The sequence below is a fragment of the Schistocerca gregaria genome, chromosome 10, assembly GCF_023897955.1.
Source record: "Schistocerca gregaria isolate iqSchGreg1 chromosome 10, iqSchGreg1.2, whole genome shotgun sequence".
NCBI classification, from domain to species: Eukaryota; Metazoa; Arthropoda; class Insecta; order Orthoptera; family Acrididae; genus Schistocerca; species Schistocerca gregaria.
Window position 1 is genome coordinate 114642477 of NC_064929.1, and position 17118 is coordinate 114659594.

Here is a 17118-nt window from a genome sequence, read left to right on the forward strand (position 1 = left end):
GTAAAGCTTCTAAGTTGATGTAATAGCCAGTAAGTCGCAGTAGAACTCAAATTTAGATATCGATTTTTGAATTTTTAGGCGGCTTTGGTGCCTTCGACATGAGGTAGGACCTTAAGAATTTGTATGAAGGGAGGACTAGCAGCCACGTTGCTCGGGAGAAGGTGAAATGTGTTCAAATGTAGTAAAAACATAAGAAATCCGCCCGTTTTCGTCAGTTGCTATCGAATCGACTTAATGTCAGATCGTCACATTGGATTCTCTTCTCTCTGAAACGGTTACATTTATCGTGTGCAAAGCTATGTCGCGTGCTGCGATATGCGGAAACACTACAAGCACCATAGTAGAACAAAGAAGAAGCTTCTAAGTTGAAGAAATAGCCAGTAAGAAGCGGTAAAATAATACACTCCTGGAAATTGAAATAAGAACACCGTGAATTCATTGTCCCAGGAAGGGGAAACTTTATTGACACATTACTGGGGGTCAGGTACATCACATGATCACACTGACAGAACCACAGGCACATAGACACAGGCAACAGATCATGCACAATGTCGGCACTAGTACATTGTATATCCACCTTTCGCAGCAATGCAGGCTGCTATTCTCCCATGGAGACGATCGTAGAGATGCTGGATGTAGTCCTGTGGAACGGCTTGCCATGCCATTTCCACCTGGCGCCTCAGTTGGACCAGCGTTCGTGCTGGACGTGCAGACCGCGTGAGACGACGCTTCATCCAGTCTCAAACATGCTCAATGGGGGACAGATCCGGAGATCTTGCTGGCCAGGATAGTTGACTTACACCTTCTAGAGCACGTAGGGTGGTACGGGATTCATGCGGACGTGCATTGTCCTGTTGGAACAGCTAGTTCCCTTGCCGGTCTAGGAGTGGTAGAACGATGGGTTCGATGACGGTTTGGATGTAGCGTGCACTATTCAGTGTCCCCTCGACGATCACAGAGGTGTACGGCCAGTGTAGGAGATCGCTCCCCACACCATGTTGCCGGGTGTTAGCCCTGTGTGCCTCGGTCATATGCAGTCCTGATTGTGGCGCTCACCTGCACGGCGCCAAACACGTATACGACCATCATTGGCACCAAGGCAGAAGCGACTCTCATCGCTGAAGACGACACGTCTCCATTCGTCCCTCTATTCACGCCTGTCGCGACACCACTGGAGGCGGGCTGCACGGTGTTGGGGCGTGAGCGGAAGACGGCCTAACGGTGTGCGGGACCGTAGCCCAGCTTCATGGAGACGGTTGCGAATGGTGCTCGCCGATACCCCAGGAGCAACAGTGTCCCTAATGTGCTGGGAAGTGGCGGTGCGGTCCCCTACGGCACTGCGTAGGATCCTACGGTCTTGGCGTGCATCCGTACGTCGCTGCGGTCCGGTCCCAGGTCGACGGGCACGTGCACCTTCCGCCGACCACTGGCGACAACATCGATGTACTGTGGAGACCTCACGCCCCACGTGTTGAGCAATTCGGCGGTACGGCCACCCGGCCTCCCTCATGCCCACTATACGCCCTCGCTCAAAGTCCGTCAACTGCACATACGGTTCACGTCCACGCTGTCGCGGCATGCTACCAGTGTTAAAGACTGCGATGGAGCTCCGTATGCCACGGCAAACTGGCTGACACTGACGGCGGCGGTGCACAAATGCTGCGCAGCTAGCGCCATTCGACGGCCAACACCGCAATTCCTGGTGTGTCCGCTGTGCCGTGCGTGTGATCATTGCTTGTACAGCCGTCTCGCAATGTCAGGAGCACGTATGGTGGGTCTGACACGCCGGTGTCAATGTGTTCTTTTTTCCATTTCCAGGAATGTAGTTTTAGCTATCGATTATTAACTTTTTAGCCGGCTTTGGTGCCTTGGGCATGAGCTAGGACCTTAAGAATTTGTATAAAAGGAGGACTAGCAGCCACGTTGCACGTGAGAATGTGAAAAGTGTTCATATGTAGAAAAAACTTAAGAAATCCCCCCGTCTTCGTCATTTGCTGTCGATTTGTCTTAATGTCAGATCGTCACATTGGCCGCTCTTTTCTCTGAAACGGTTACATTTATCGTGTGCAAAGCTATGTTGCGTGCTGCGATATGCGGAGACACTAAAAGCACCATAGCAGAACACAGAAGAAGCTTCTAAGTTGATGTAACAGCGAGTAAGAAGCAGTACAATTCAAGTTTAGTTATCGATTTTTGACTTTTTAGCCGGCTTTGGTGTCTTGGCCATAAGTTAGGACCTTACGATTTTGCATGAAGGGAGGACTAGCAGCCACGTTCCACGGGAGAATGTGAAAAGTGTTCATATGTAGTAAAAACCTAAGAAATCCGCTCGTTTTCGTCTTTTGCTATCGTATCGACGTAATGTCAGATCGTCACATTGGATGCTCTTCTCTCTGAAATGGTTACATTTATCGTGTGCAAAGCTATGTCGCGTGCTGCGATATGCGGAGACACTACAAGCACCATAGTAGAACAGAGAAGAAGCTTCCAAGTTGACGTAATAGCCAGTAAGAAGCCGTAAAATAATAGTTTTAGCTATCGATTATTAACTGTTTAGTCGGCTTTGGTGCCTTGGACATGAGCTAGGAACTTAAGATTTTGCATGAAGGGAGGACTATTAGCTACGTTACACGGGAGAATGTGTAAAGTGTACATATGTAGTAAAAACATAGAAATCCGCCCGTGTTCGTCATTTACTATCTAATCGACTTAATGTCAGATCGTCACATTGGCCGCACTTCTCTCTGAAACGGTTACATTTATCGTGTGCAATACTATGTCGCATGCTGCGGAATTCGGAGACACTAAAAGCACCATAGTAGAACAGAGAAGATGCTTCTAAGTTGACGTAATAGCCAGTAAGAAGACGTAAAATAAAAGTTTTAGCTATCGATTATTGACTTTTTAGCTGGCTTTGGTGCCTTGGACATGAGCTAGGATCTTAAGATTTTGCATGATACGAGGACTAGCAGCCACGTTGCACGGGAGAATGTGAAAAGAGTTCATATGTAGTAAAAACCTGAAAAATTCGTCCGTTTTCGTCATTTGCTATCGAATCGACTTAATGTCAGCCGTCACATTGGCCGCTCTTCTCTCTGAAACGGTTACATTTATCGTGTTCAAAGCTATGTCGCGTGCTGAGGAATGCGGAGACACCAAAAGCCCCATAGTAGAACACAGAAGACCCTTCTAAGTTGGTGTAATAGCCAGTAAGGAGGAGTACAATTGAAGCTTTAGTGATAGATTTTTAAATTTTTAGGCGGCTTTGGTGCCTTGCGCATCAGCTAGGACCTTACGATTTTGCATGAAGGGAAGATTAGCAGCCACGTTGCACGAAAGTATGTGCAAAGTGTTCATATGTAGTAAAAACCTAAGAAATCCGCCCGTTTTCGTCGTTTACTATCGATTCGACTTTATATCAGATCGTCACATTGGCCGCTCTTCTCTCTGAAACGGTTACTTTTATCGTGTGCAAAGCTATATTGAGTGCTGCAAAATTCGGAGACACTAAAAGCGCCATAGTAGAACACAGAAGGAGCTTCTAAGTTGACGTAATAACCAGTAAGAAGCAGTATAATTCAAGTTTTAGTTATCAATCTTTGACTTTTTATCCGGCTTTGGTGCCTTGGACATGAGCTAGGAGCTTAAGATTTTGCATGAAGGAAGGACTAGCAGCCACGTTGCACGGGAGAATGTGAAAAGTGTTCATATGTAGTAAAAACCTAAGGAATCCGCCCGTTGTCGTCATTTGCTATCGACTCGACTTAATGTCAGATCGTCACATTGGCCGCTCTTCTCTCCGAACCGGTTACATTTATCGGGTGCAAAGCTATGTCGCGTGCTGCGGAATGCGGAGACACCAAAATCCCCATAGTAGAACACAGAAGAAGCTTCTAAGTTGATGTAATAGCCAGCAAGGAGCAGTACAATTTAAGTTTTAGCGATCGATTTTTAAATTTTTAGCCGGCTTTGGTGCCTTGGACATGTACTAGTACCTTAAGTTTTTGCATGAAGGGAGGACTCGCAACCACGTTGCACGGGAGAATGTGAAACGTGTCCATATGTAGTAAGAAACTAAGAAATCCGCCCGTTTTCGTCATTTGCTATCGACTCGACTTAATGTCAGATCGTCACATTGGCCGCTCTTCTCTCCGAAACGGTTACATATATCGTGTGCAAAGCTATGTTGCGTGCTGCGATATGCGGAGACACTAAAAGCACCATAGTAGAACACAGAAAAAGCTTCTAAGTTGATGTAATAGACATTAAGAAGCAGTAGAACTCAAATTTAGTTATCGATTTTTGAATTTTTAGCCGGCTTTGGTGCCTTGGACATGAGGTAGGACCTTAAGAATTTACATGCAGGGAGGACTAGCAGCCACGTTGCACGGGAGAATGTGAAACGTGTTCATATGTAGTAAAAACCTAAGAAATCCGAACGCTTTCGTCATTTGCTATCGAATCGACTTAATGTCAGATGGTCATATTGGAGGCTGTTCTATATGAAACGGTTACATTTATCGTGTGCAAAGCTACGTCGCGTGCTGCGATATGCGGAGACACTACAAGCACCATAATAGAACACAGAAGAAGCTTCCAAGTTGACGTAATAGCCAGTAAGAAGCCGTAAAATAATCGTTTTAGTTATCGATTATTAACTTTTTAGCCGGCTTTGGTACCTTGAACATGAGCTAGGACCTTAAGAATGTCTATAAAGGGAGGACTAGCAGCCACGTTGCACGGGAGAATGTGAAAAGTGATCGAATGTAGTAAAAAACTAAGTAATCCGCTTGTTTTCGTCATTTGCCATCGATTCGACTTTATATCAGATCGTCACATTGGCCGCTCTTCTCTCTGAAACGGTTACATTTATCGTGTGCAAAGCTATGTTGCGTGCTGCGATATGCGGAGACACTAAAAGCACCATAGTAGAACACAGAAAAAGCTTCTAAGTTGATGTAATAGCCAGTAAGAAGCAGAAGAACTCAAATTTAGCTATCGATTTTTGAATTTTTAGCCGGCTTTGGTGCCTTGGACATGAGGTAGGATCTTAATATTTCGCATGAAGGGAAGACTAACAGCCACGTTGCACTGGAGAATGTGAAAAGAGATCGCATGTAGTAAAAACCTAAGAAATCCGCTCGTTTTCGTCATTTGCTATCGAATCGACTTAATGTCAGATCGTCACACTGGCCACTCTTCTGTCTGAAACGGTTAAATTTAACGACTGCAAAGCTATGTCGCGTGCTGCGAAATGCGGAGACACTAAAAGCACCATAATAGAACACAGAAGAATCTTCTAAGTTAATGTAATAGACAGTAAGAAGCAGTACAATTCAAGTTTTAGTTACAGGTTATAGAATATTTAGCCGGGTTCGGTGCCTTGGACATGAGCTAGTACCTTAAGATTTTGCATAAAGGGAGGACTAGCAACCCCGTTGCACGGGAGTATTTCATAAGTGTGCATATGTAGTAATAACCTAGGAAATCAGCCCGTTTTCGTCATTTGCTATCTATTCGGCTTCATGTTAGATGGTCACATTGGCCCCTCTTCTCTCTGAAACGGTCGCGTGCTGCGGAATGCGGAGACACTAAAAGCACCATAGTAGAACACAGAAGAAGCTTCTAAGTCGATGTAATAGCCAGTAAGAAGCAGTACAATTCAAGTTTAGTTATCGATTTTTGGCTTTTTAGCTGGCTTTGGCGCCTTGGACATGAGCTAGGACCTACAGATTTTGCATGCAGGGTGGACTAGCAGTCACGTTGCACAGGAGAATGTGAAAAGTGTTCATATGTAGTAAGAACCTGAGAAATCCGCCAGTTTTCGTCATTTGTCTTTGAATCGACTTAATGTCAGATCGTCACACTGGCCGCTCTTCTCTCTGTAACGGCTACATTTATCGTGTGCAAAGCTATGTCGCGCGATGCGGAATGCGGAGACACTAAAAGCACCATAGTAGAACACAGATGAAGCTTATAAGTTGACGTAATAGCCAGTAAGACGCCGTAAAATATTAGTTTTAGCTACCGATTATTGACTTTTTAGCAGGCTTTGGTGCCTTGGACATGACCTAGGACCTTACGATTTTGCAAGAATGGAAGACTAGCAGCCACGTTGCACAGGAGAATGTGAAGAGTGTTCATATGTAATACAAACCACAGATATCCAACCGTTTTCGTCATTTGCTACCGAATCGACTTAATGTCAGATCGTCACATTGGCCGCTCTTCTCTCTGAAACGGATACATTTATCGTGTGCAAAACTATGTGGCGTGCTGCGATATGTGGAGACACTAAAAGCCCCATAGTAGTACACAGAATAAGCTTCTAAGTTGATGTAATTGCCAGTAAATAGCAGTACAATTTAAGTTTTAGTAATCGATTTTTTAATTTTTAGCCAACTTTGGTGCCTTGGACATGAGCTAGGACCTTACGATTTTGCATGAAGGGAGGACTAGCAGCCACGTTGCACGGGAGAATGTGAAAAGTGTTCATATGTAGTAAAAACCTAAGAAATTCGTCCGTTCTCAACATTTGCTATCGAATTGACTTAATGTCAGATCGTCACATTGGCCGCTCTTCTCTTTGAAACGGCTACATTTATCGTGTGCAAAGCTATGTCGCGTGATGCCATATGCGGGGACACTAAAAGCACCACAGTAGAACACAGAAGAAGCTTTTAAGTTGATGTAATAGCCAGTAAGCAGCAGTGCAATTCAAGTTCAGTTATCGATTTTTGACTTTTTAGCCGGCTTTGGTGATCTGGACTGAGCTAGGACTTTACGATTTTGCATGAAGGGAGCACTAGCAGCCACGTGGCACAGGAGAATGTGAAAAGTGTTCATATGTAGTAAAAACCTAAGAAATCCTCACGTTTTCGTCATTTGCTATCGAATCGACTTAATGTCAGATCGTCACATTGGCCGCTCTTCACTCTGAAACGGATACATTTATCGTGTGCAAAGCTATGTTGCGAGCTGCGATATGCGGAGACACTAAAAGCACCATAGTAGAACACAGAAGTAGCTTCTAAGTTGATGTAATAACCAGTAAGAAGCAGTACCATTCAAGTTTTAGTTATCGATTTTTGACTTTTTAGCCGGCTTTGGTGCCTTGGACATGAGCTACGACTTTAAGATTTTGCATGAATGGAGGACTAGCCGCCACGTTGCACGGGAGAATGTGAAAAAGTGTTCATATGTAGTAAAAACCTAAGAAATCCGCCCGTTTTCGTCATTTGCTATCGATTCGACTTTATATCAGATCGTCAAATTGACCGCTCTTGTCTCTGAAACGGTTGCATTTATCGTGTGCAAAGCTATGTTGCGTGCTGCAATATGCAGAGACACAAAAAGCACCATAGTAGAACACAGTAAAGCTTCTAAGTTGATGTAATAGCCAGTAAGTCGCAGTAGAACTCAAATTTAGATATCGATTTTTGAATTTTTAGGCGGCTTTGGTGCCTTCGACATGAGGTAGGACCTTAAGAATTTGTATGAAGGGAGGACAAGCAGCCACGTTGCTCGGGAGAAGGTGAAATGTGTTCAAATGTAGTAAAAACATAAGAAATCCGCCCGTTTTCGTCAGTTGCTATCGAATCGACTTAATGTCAGATCGTCACATTGGATTCTCTTCTCTCTGAAACGGTTACATTTATCGTGTGCAAAGCTATGTCGCGTGCTGCGATATGCAACACGCGATCTAGTGTCATAGTAGAACAAAGAAGAAGCTTCTAAGTTGAAGTAATAGCCAGTAAGAAGCGGTAAAATAATACACTCCTGGAAATTGAAATAAGAACACCGTGAATTCATTGTCCCAGGAAGGGGAAACTTTATTGACACATTACTGGGGGTCAGGTACATCACATGATCACACTGACAGAACCACAGGCACATAGACACAGGCAACAGATCATGCACAATGTCGGCACTAGTACATTGTATATCCACCTTTCGCAGCAATGCAGGCTGCTATTCTCCCATGGAGACGATCGTAGAGATGCTGGATGTAGTCCTGTGGAACGGCTTGCCATGCCATTTCCACCTGGCGCCTCAGTTGGACCAGCGTTCGTGCTGGACGTGCAGACCGCGTGAGACGACGCTTCATCCAGTCTCAAACATGCTCAATGGGGGACAGATCCGGAGATCTTGCTGGCCAGGATAGTTGACTTACACCTTCTAGAGCACGTAGGGTGGTACGGGATTCATGCGGACGTGCATTGTCCTGTTGGAACAGCTAGTTCCCTTGCCGGTCTAGGAGTGGTAGAACGATGGGTTCGATGACGGTTTGGATGTAGCGTGCACTATTCAGTGTCCCCTCGACGATCACAGAGGTGTACGGCCAGTGTAGGAGATCGCTCCCCACACCATGTTGCCGGGTGTTAGCCCTGTGTGCCTCGGTCATATGCAGTCCTGATTGTGGCGCTCACCTGCACGGCGCCAAACACGTATACGACCATCATTGGCACCAAGGCAGAAGCGACTCTCATCGCTGAAGACGACACGTCTCCATTCGTCCCTCTATTCACGCCTGTCGCGACACCACTGGAGGCGGGCTGCACGGTGTTGGGGCGTGAGCGGAAGACGGCCTAACGGTGTGCGGGACCGTAGCCCAGCTTCATGGAGACGGTTGCGAATGGTGCTCGCCGATACCCCAGGAGCAACAGTGTCCCTAATTTGCTGGGAAGTGGCGGTGCGGTCCCCTACGGCACTGCGTAGGATCCTACGGTCTTGGCGTGCATCCGTACGTCGCTGCGGTCCGGTCCCAGGTCGACGGGCACGTGCACCTTCCGCCGACCACTGGCGACAACATCGATGTACTGTGGAGACCTCACGCCCCACGTGTTGAGCAATTCGGCGGTACGGCCACCCGGCCTCCCTCATGCCCACTATACGCCCTCGCTCAAAGTCCGTCAACTGCACATACGGTTCACGTCCACGCTGTCGCGGCATGCTACCAGTGTTAAAGACTGCGATGGAGCTCCGTATGCCACGGCAAACTGGCTGACACTGACGGCGGCGGTGCACAAATGCTGCGCAGCTAGCGCCATTCGACGGCCAACACCGCAATTCCTGGTGTGTCCGCTGTGCCGTGCGTGTGATCATTGCTTGTACAGCCGTCTCGCAATGTCAGGAGCACGTATGGTGGGTCTGACACGCCGGTGTCAATGTGTTCTTTTTTCCATTTCCAGGAATGTAGTTTTAGCTATCGATTATTAACTTTTTAGCCGGCTTTGGTGCCTTGGGCATGAGCTAGGACCTTAAGAATTTGTATAAAAGGAGGACTAGCAGCCACGTTGCACGTGAGAATGTGAAAAGTGTTCATATGTAGAAAAAACTTAAGAAATCCCCCCGTCTTCGTCATTTGCTGTCGATTTGTCTTAATGTCAGATCGTCACATTGGCCGCTCTTTTCTCTGAAACGGTTACATTTATCGTGTGCAAAGCTATGTTGCGTGCTGCGATATGCGGAGACACTAAAAGCACCATAGCAGAACACAGAAGAAGCTTCTAAGTTGATGTAACAGCGAGTAAGAAGCAGTACAATTCAAGTTTAGTTATCGATTTTTGACTTTTTAGCCGGCTTTGGTGTCTTGGCCATAAGTTAGGACCTTACGATTTTGCATGAAGGGAGGACTAGCAGCCACGTTCCACGGGAGAATGTGAAAAGTGTTCATATGTAGTAAAAACCTAAGAAATCCGCTCGTTTTCGTCTTTTGCTATCGTATCGACGTAATGTCAGATCGTCACATTGGATGCTCTTCTCTCTGAAATGGTTACATTTATCGTGTGCAAAGCTATGTCGCGTGCTGCGATATGCGGAGACACTACAAGCACCATAGTAGAACAGAGAAGAAGCTTCCAAGTTGACGTAATAGCCAGTAAGAAGCCGTAAAATAATAGTTTTAGCTATCGATTATTAACTGTTTAGTCGGCTTTGGTGCCTTGGACATGAGCTAGGAACTTAAGATTTTGCATGAAGGGAGGACTATTAGCTACGTTACACGGGAGAATGTGTAAAGTGTACATATGTAGTAAAAACATAGAAATCCGCCCGTGTTCGTCATTTACTATCTAATCGACTTAATGTCAGATCGTCACATTGGCCGCACTTCTCTCTGAAACGGTTACATTTATCGTGTGCAATACTATGTCGCATGCTGCGGAATTCGGAGACACTAAAAGCACCATAGTAGAACAGAGAAGATGCTTCTAAGTTGACGTAATAGCCAGTAAGAAGACGTAAAATAAAAGTTTTAGCTATCGATTATTGACTTTTTAGCTGGCTTTGGTGCCTTGGACATGAGCTAGGATCTTAAGATTTTGCATGATACGAGGACTAGCAGCCACGTTGCACGGGAGAATGTGAAAAGAGTTCATATGTAGTAAAAACCTGAAAAATTCGTCCGTTTTCGTCATTTGCTATCGAATCGACTTAATGTCAGCCGTCACATTGGCCGCTCTTCTCTCTGAAACGGTTACATTTATCGTGTTCAAAGCTATGTCGCGTGCTGAGGAATGCGGAGACACCAAAAGCCCCATAGTAGAACACAGAAGACCCTTCTAAGTTGGTGTAATAGCCAGTAAGGAGGAGTACAATTGAAGCTTTAGTGATAGATTTTTAAATTTTTAGGCGGCTTTGGTGCCTTGCGCATCAGCTAGGACCTTACGATTTTGCATGAAGGGAAGATTAGCAGCCACGTTGCACGAAAGTATGTGCAAAGTGTTCATATGTAGTAAAAACCTAAGAAATCCGCCCGTTTTCGTCGTTTACTATCGATTCGACTTTATATCAGATCGTCACATTGGCCGCTCTTCTCTCTGAAACGGTTACTTTTATCGTGTGCAAAGCTATATTGAGTGCTGCAAAATTCGGAGACACTAAAAGCGCCATAGTAGAACACAGAAGGAGCTTCTAAGTTGACGTAATAACCAGTAAGAAGCAGTATAATTCAAGTTTTAGTTATCAATCTTTGACTTTTTATCCGGCTTTGGTGCCTTGGACATGAGCTAGGAGCTTAAGATTTTGCATGAAGGAAGGACTAGCAGCCACGTTGCACGGGAGAATGTGAAAAGTGTTCATATGTAGTAAAAACCTAAGGAATCCGCCCGTTGTCGTCATTTGCTATCGACTCGACTTAATGTCAGATCGTCACATTGGCCGCTCTTCTCTCCGAACCGGTTACATTTATCGGGTGCAAAGCTATGTCGCGTGCTGCGGAATGCGGAGACACCAAAATCCCCATAGTAGAACACAGAAGAAGCTTCTAAAATGATGTAATAGCCAGCAAGGAGCAGTACAATTTAAGTTTTAGCGACCGATTTTTAAATTTTTAGCCGGCTTTGGTGCCTTGGACATGTACTAGTACCTTAAGTTTTTGCATGAAGGGAGGACTCGCAACCACGTTGCACGGGAGAATGTGAAACGTGTCCATATGTAGTAAGAAACTAAGAAATCCGTCCGTTTTCGTCATTTGCTACCGACTCGACTTAATGTCAGATCGTCACATTGGCCGCTCTTCTCTCCGAAACGGTTACATATATCGTGTGCAAAGCTATGTTGCGTGCTGCGATATGCGGAGACACTAAAAGCACCATAGTAGAACACAGAAAAAGCTTCTAAGTTGATGTAATAGACATTAAGAAGCAGTAGAACTCAAATTTAGTTATCGATTTTTGAATTTTTAGCCGGCTTTGGTGCCTTGGACATGAGGTAGGACCTTAAGAATTTACATGCATGGAGGACTAGCAGCCACGTTGCACGGGAGAATGTGAAACGTGTTCATATGTAGTAAAAACCTAAGAAATCCGAACGCTTTCGTCATTTGCTATCGAATCGACTTAATGTCAGATGGTCATATTGGAGGCTGTTCTATATGAAACAGTTACATTTATCGTGTGCAAAGCTACGTCGCGTGCTGCGATATGCGGAGACACTACAAGCACCATAATAGAACACAGAAGAAGCTTCCAAGTTGACGTAATAGCCAGTAAGAAGCCGTAAAATAATCGTTTTAGTTATCGATTATTAACTTTTTAGCCGGCTTTGGTACCTTGAACATGAGCTAGGACCTTAAGAATGTCTATAAAGGGAGGACTAGCAGCCACGTTGCACGGGAGAATGTGAAAAGTGATCGAATGTAGTAAAAAACTAAGTAATCCGCTTGTTTTCGTCATTTGCCATCGATTCGACTTTATATCAGATCGTCACATTGGCCGCTCTTCTCTCTGAAACGGTTACATTTATCGTGTGCAAAGCTATGTTGCGTGCTGCGATATGCGGAGACACTAAAAGCACCATAGTAGAACACAGAAAAAGCTTCTAAGTTGATGTAATAGCCAGTAAGAAGCAGAAGAACTCAAATTTAGCTATCGATTTTTGAATTTTTAGCCGGCTTTGGTGCCTTGGACATGAGGTAGGATCTTAATATTTCGCATGAAGGGAAGACTAACAGCCACGTTGCACTGGAGAATGTGAAAAGAGATCGCATGTAGTAAAAACCTAAGAAATCCGCTCGTTTTCGTCATTTGCTATCGAATCGACTTAATGTCAGATCGTCACACTGGCCACTCTTCTGTCTGAAACGGTTAAATTTAACGACTGCAAAGCTATGTCGCGTGCTGCGGAATGCGGAGACACTACAAGAACCATAGTAGAACACAGAAGAAGCTTCTAAGTTTATGTAATAGCCAATAAGAAGCAGTACAATTATAAGTTTTAGTTAACGATTTTTGACTTTTTAGCCGGCTTTGGTGCCTTGGACATGAGCTAGGACCCTAAGATTTTGCATGAAGGGACGCCTAGCTGCCACGTTGCACGGGAGAATGTAAAAAGCGTTCATATGTAGTAAAAACCTAAGAAATCCGCCTGTTTTCGTCATCTGCTATCAAATCGACTCAATGTCATATCGTCACGTTAACCGCTCTTCTCTCTGAGACGGTTACATTTATCGTGTGCAAAGCTATGTCGCGTGCTGCGGAATGCGGAGAATCTAAAAGCACCATAGTAGAACACAGAAGAAGCTTCTAAGTTGATGTAATAGGCAGTAAGAAGCAGTAAAATAATAGTTTTAGCTATCGATCATTGAATTTTTAGCCGGCTTTGGTTACTTGGACATGAGCTAGGACCTTTAGAATTTCTACGAACGGAGGACTAGCAGCTACGTTGCACGGGTGAATGTGAAAAGTTTTCATATGTAATAACAACCTAATAAATCCGCCCGTTTTCGTCATTTGCTATTGAATCGACTTAATGTCAGGTCGTCACATTGGCCGCTCTTCCCTGTGAAACAGTGACATTAATCATGTGCAAAGCTATGTCGTCTGCTGCGGTTGCGGAGACACTAAAATCCCCATGAAAGAACACAGATGAAGTTTCTAATTTGATGTAAATGCCAGTAAGAAGCAGTACAATTCAAGTTTAGTTATCGATTTGTGACTTTTGAGCTGGCTTTGGTGCCTTGGACATGAGCTAGGACCTTAAGATTTAGCATGAAGGGACACCTAGATGCCACGTTGCACGGGAAAATGTGAAAAGTGTTCATATGTAGTAACAACCTAATAAATCTGCCTGTTTTCGTCATTTCCTATCGAATCGACTTAATGTCAGATGGCCACGTTGGCCGCTCTTATCTCTGAAACGGTTACATTTAACGTGTGCAAAGCTATGTCGCGTGCTACGGAATGCGGAGACGCTAAAAGCACCATACTAGACCACAGAAGAAGCTTCTAAGTTGATGTAATAGCCAATAAGAATCAGTACAATTCAAGTTTTAGTGAACGATTTTTGACTTTTTAGCCGGCTTTGGTGCCTTGGACATGAGCTAGGACCTTACGATTTTTCATGAAGGGAGGTCTAGCAGCCGCGTTGCATGGGAGAATGTGAAAAGTGTTAATATGTAGTGAAAACTTGTGAAATCCACCCGTTTTCGTCATTTGCTATCGAATCGACTTAATGGCAGATGGTCACATTGGCCGCTATTCTCTCTAAAACGGTTACATTTAACGTGTGAAAAGCTATGTCGCGTGCTGCGGAATGCGGAGACACTAAAAGCACCATAGTAGACCGCAGAAGAAGCTTCTCCGTTGATGTAATAGCCAATATGAAGCAGTACAATTCAAGTTTTAGTTAACGATTTTTTACTTTTAAGGCGGCTTTGGTGCCTTGGACATGAGCTAGGGCCTTAATATGATGCATGAAGGGAGGACCAGGAGCAACGTTGCACGGGAGAATGTGAAAATTGTTCATATGTAGTAAAAACCTAAGAAATCCGCCCGTTTTCTTCACTTGCTATCGAATCGTCTTAATGTCAGATCGTCACATTGGCTCCTCTTCTCCATGAAACGGTTACATTTATCGTGTGCAAAGCTACGTCGCGTGCTGCGGAATGCGGAGACACTAAAAGCCCCATAGTAGAACACAGAAGAAGCTTCTAAGGTGATGTAATAGCCAGTAAGAAGCTTTACAATTCAAGTTTTAGTTATTGATTTTTGACTTTTTAGCCGGCTTTGGTGCCTTGGACATTAGCTAGAACCTTACAATTTTGTATGAATGGAGGAATAGCAGCCACGTTGCCAGGGAGAATGTGAAAGGTGTTCATATGTAGTAAAAACCTGAAAAATTTGCCAGTTTTCGTCATTAGCTTTCCAAACGACATAATGTCACATCGTCACAGTGGCCGCTCTTCTCTCGGAAATGCGGAATGCGGAGACAATGAAAGCACCATAGTAAAACACAGAAGAAACTTCTAAGTTCATGTAATAGCCAGTAAGAAGCAGTAAAATACAAGTTTTAGTTATCGATTACTGACGTTTTTCCCTTCTTCGGTGCCTTGGAAATGAGCTAGGACCTTAAGATTTTGCATGAAGGGAGGACTAGCATCCGCGTTGCACGGGTGAATGTGAAATGTGTTCATATGTTGTAAAACCCTCAGAAATCCTCCCGTTTTCTTCATTTGCTATCGAATCGACTTAATGAACGATCGAATCATTGGAGGCTCATATCTCTGAAACGGTTTCATTTATCTTCTTCCAAACTATGTAGCGTTTTGAAGTATGCGGAGACACTAAATGAATCATGGTCGTACACAGAAAAAGTTTCTAAGTTGATATAATCGGGTAGTAAGGAGTACTACAATTCTAGTTTTAGTTACCGATTATTGACTCACTAGCCTGGTTTGGTGACTTGGACATGAGTTAGTACCTTAAGATGTTGCATGAAGGGAGGACTAGCAGCCACGTTGCGCGTGGGAATGTGAAAAGTGTTCATATGTAGAAACAACCTAATAAATCTGCCCGTTTCGTCATTTGCTATCGAATCGAGTTAATGTCAGATGGTCACATTGGCCGCTATTCTCTCTGAAACGGTTACATTTATCGTGTGCAAAGCTATGTTGCGTGCTGCGATATGCGGAGACACTAAAAGCACCATAGTAGAACACAGAATAAGATTATAAGTTGATGTAATAGCAAGTAAGAAGCAGTACAACTCAAGTTTAGTTATCGATTTTTGACTTTTTAGCCGGCTTTGGTGCCTTGGACATGAGCTTGGACATTAAGATTTTTCATGAATGGAGGACTAGCAGCCACGTTGCACGGGACAATGTGAAGGGTGTTCATATGTAGTAAAAACCTGAGAAATCCGCCCGTTTTCGTCATTTGCTATTGAATCGACTTAATGTCAGATCCTTACTTTAGCCACACTTCTCTCTGACACGGTTACATGTATCGTGTGCAAAGCTATGTCGCGTGCTGCGATATGCGGATACACTGAAAGCACAGTAGTGGAACACAGAAGAAACTTCTAAGTTTATGTAATAGACAGTAAGAAGCAGTACAATTTAAGTTTTAGTTATCGATTTTTGATTTTTTAGCCGGTTTTGGTGCCTTGGACATGAGCAAGAACCTTAAGATGTTGCATGAAGGGAGGACTATCAGCCCGTTGTACGGGAGAATGTGAAAAGAATTCATATGTAGTAAAAACGTAAGAGATCCGCCCGTTTTCGTCATTTGCTATCGAATCGACTTAGTGTCAGATAGTCACATTTGCCGCTCTTCTGTATGAAACTGTTACATTTATCGTGTGCAAAGCTATGTTGCGTTCTGAGGTATGCGGAGACACTAAAAGCACCATAGTAGAACACAGAAGAAGCTTCTAAGTTGATGTAGTAGCCGGCAAGAAGCAATACAATTCAAGTTTTAATTACCGAAAATTGAATATTTAGCCGACTTTGGTGCCTTGTACATGAGTTAGTACCTTAAGATTTTGCATGAGGGGAGGTCTAGCAGACGCGTTGCATATGAAAATGTGAAAAGTGTTCATATGTAGTAAAGACATTCATCGTCTGCAAAGATATGTCGCTTGCCGCAGTATGTGGAGACACAAAAGCAACATAGTATAATACAGAAGCACATTCTACGAAGATGTAATCGCCAATAAGAAGCAGCACTATTCAAGATTTAGTTGTCGGTTATTCACATATTTGCCACCTTTGGTACATTGGACATTACCGAAGACCTAAAGATTTTGCATGAAACGACGTCTGGAAACCACATTGCACGGGGGAATGTGGAAACTGTTCATATGTAGTAAAAACTATAGAAAAATGCCTGCGTTCGTCATTTGCAACTGAATCTATTTTATTGCAACATCTTCACATTGGCCGCTTTTGTTTCTGAAACGGTTACATTTATCATCTGCAAAATTTTGACGTGTTTTCCGGTATGAGGAAAAAACTGAAAACATCATATTAGAACACAGTAAAAGCTTCTAAGAAGATGTAATCGCAAGTAAGAAGCAGTACTATTCAAGTTTTAGCTATCGGTTATTCACTTATTTTCCGCCTTTGGTACATTGGACATGACCGACGACCTAAAGTTTTGCATGAAACGACGTCTGGAAACCTCTTTGCACGGGGGAATGTGGAAACTGTTCATATGTAGTAAAAACTACAGAAAAACGCCAGCTTTCGTCATTTGCTACCGAATCTATTATATTGCCACATCTTCACATTGGCCGCTTTTCTCTCTGACACAATTACATTTATCGTCTGGAAATGTATGTCGCGTATTGCAATATGAGGAAAAAACTGAAAAAATCATATTAGATCACGAAAAAAGC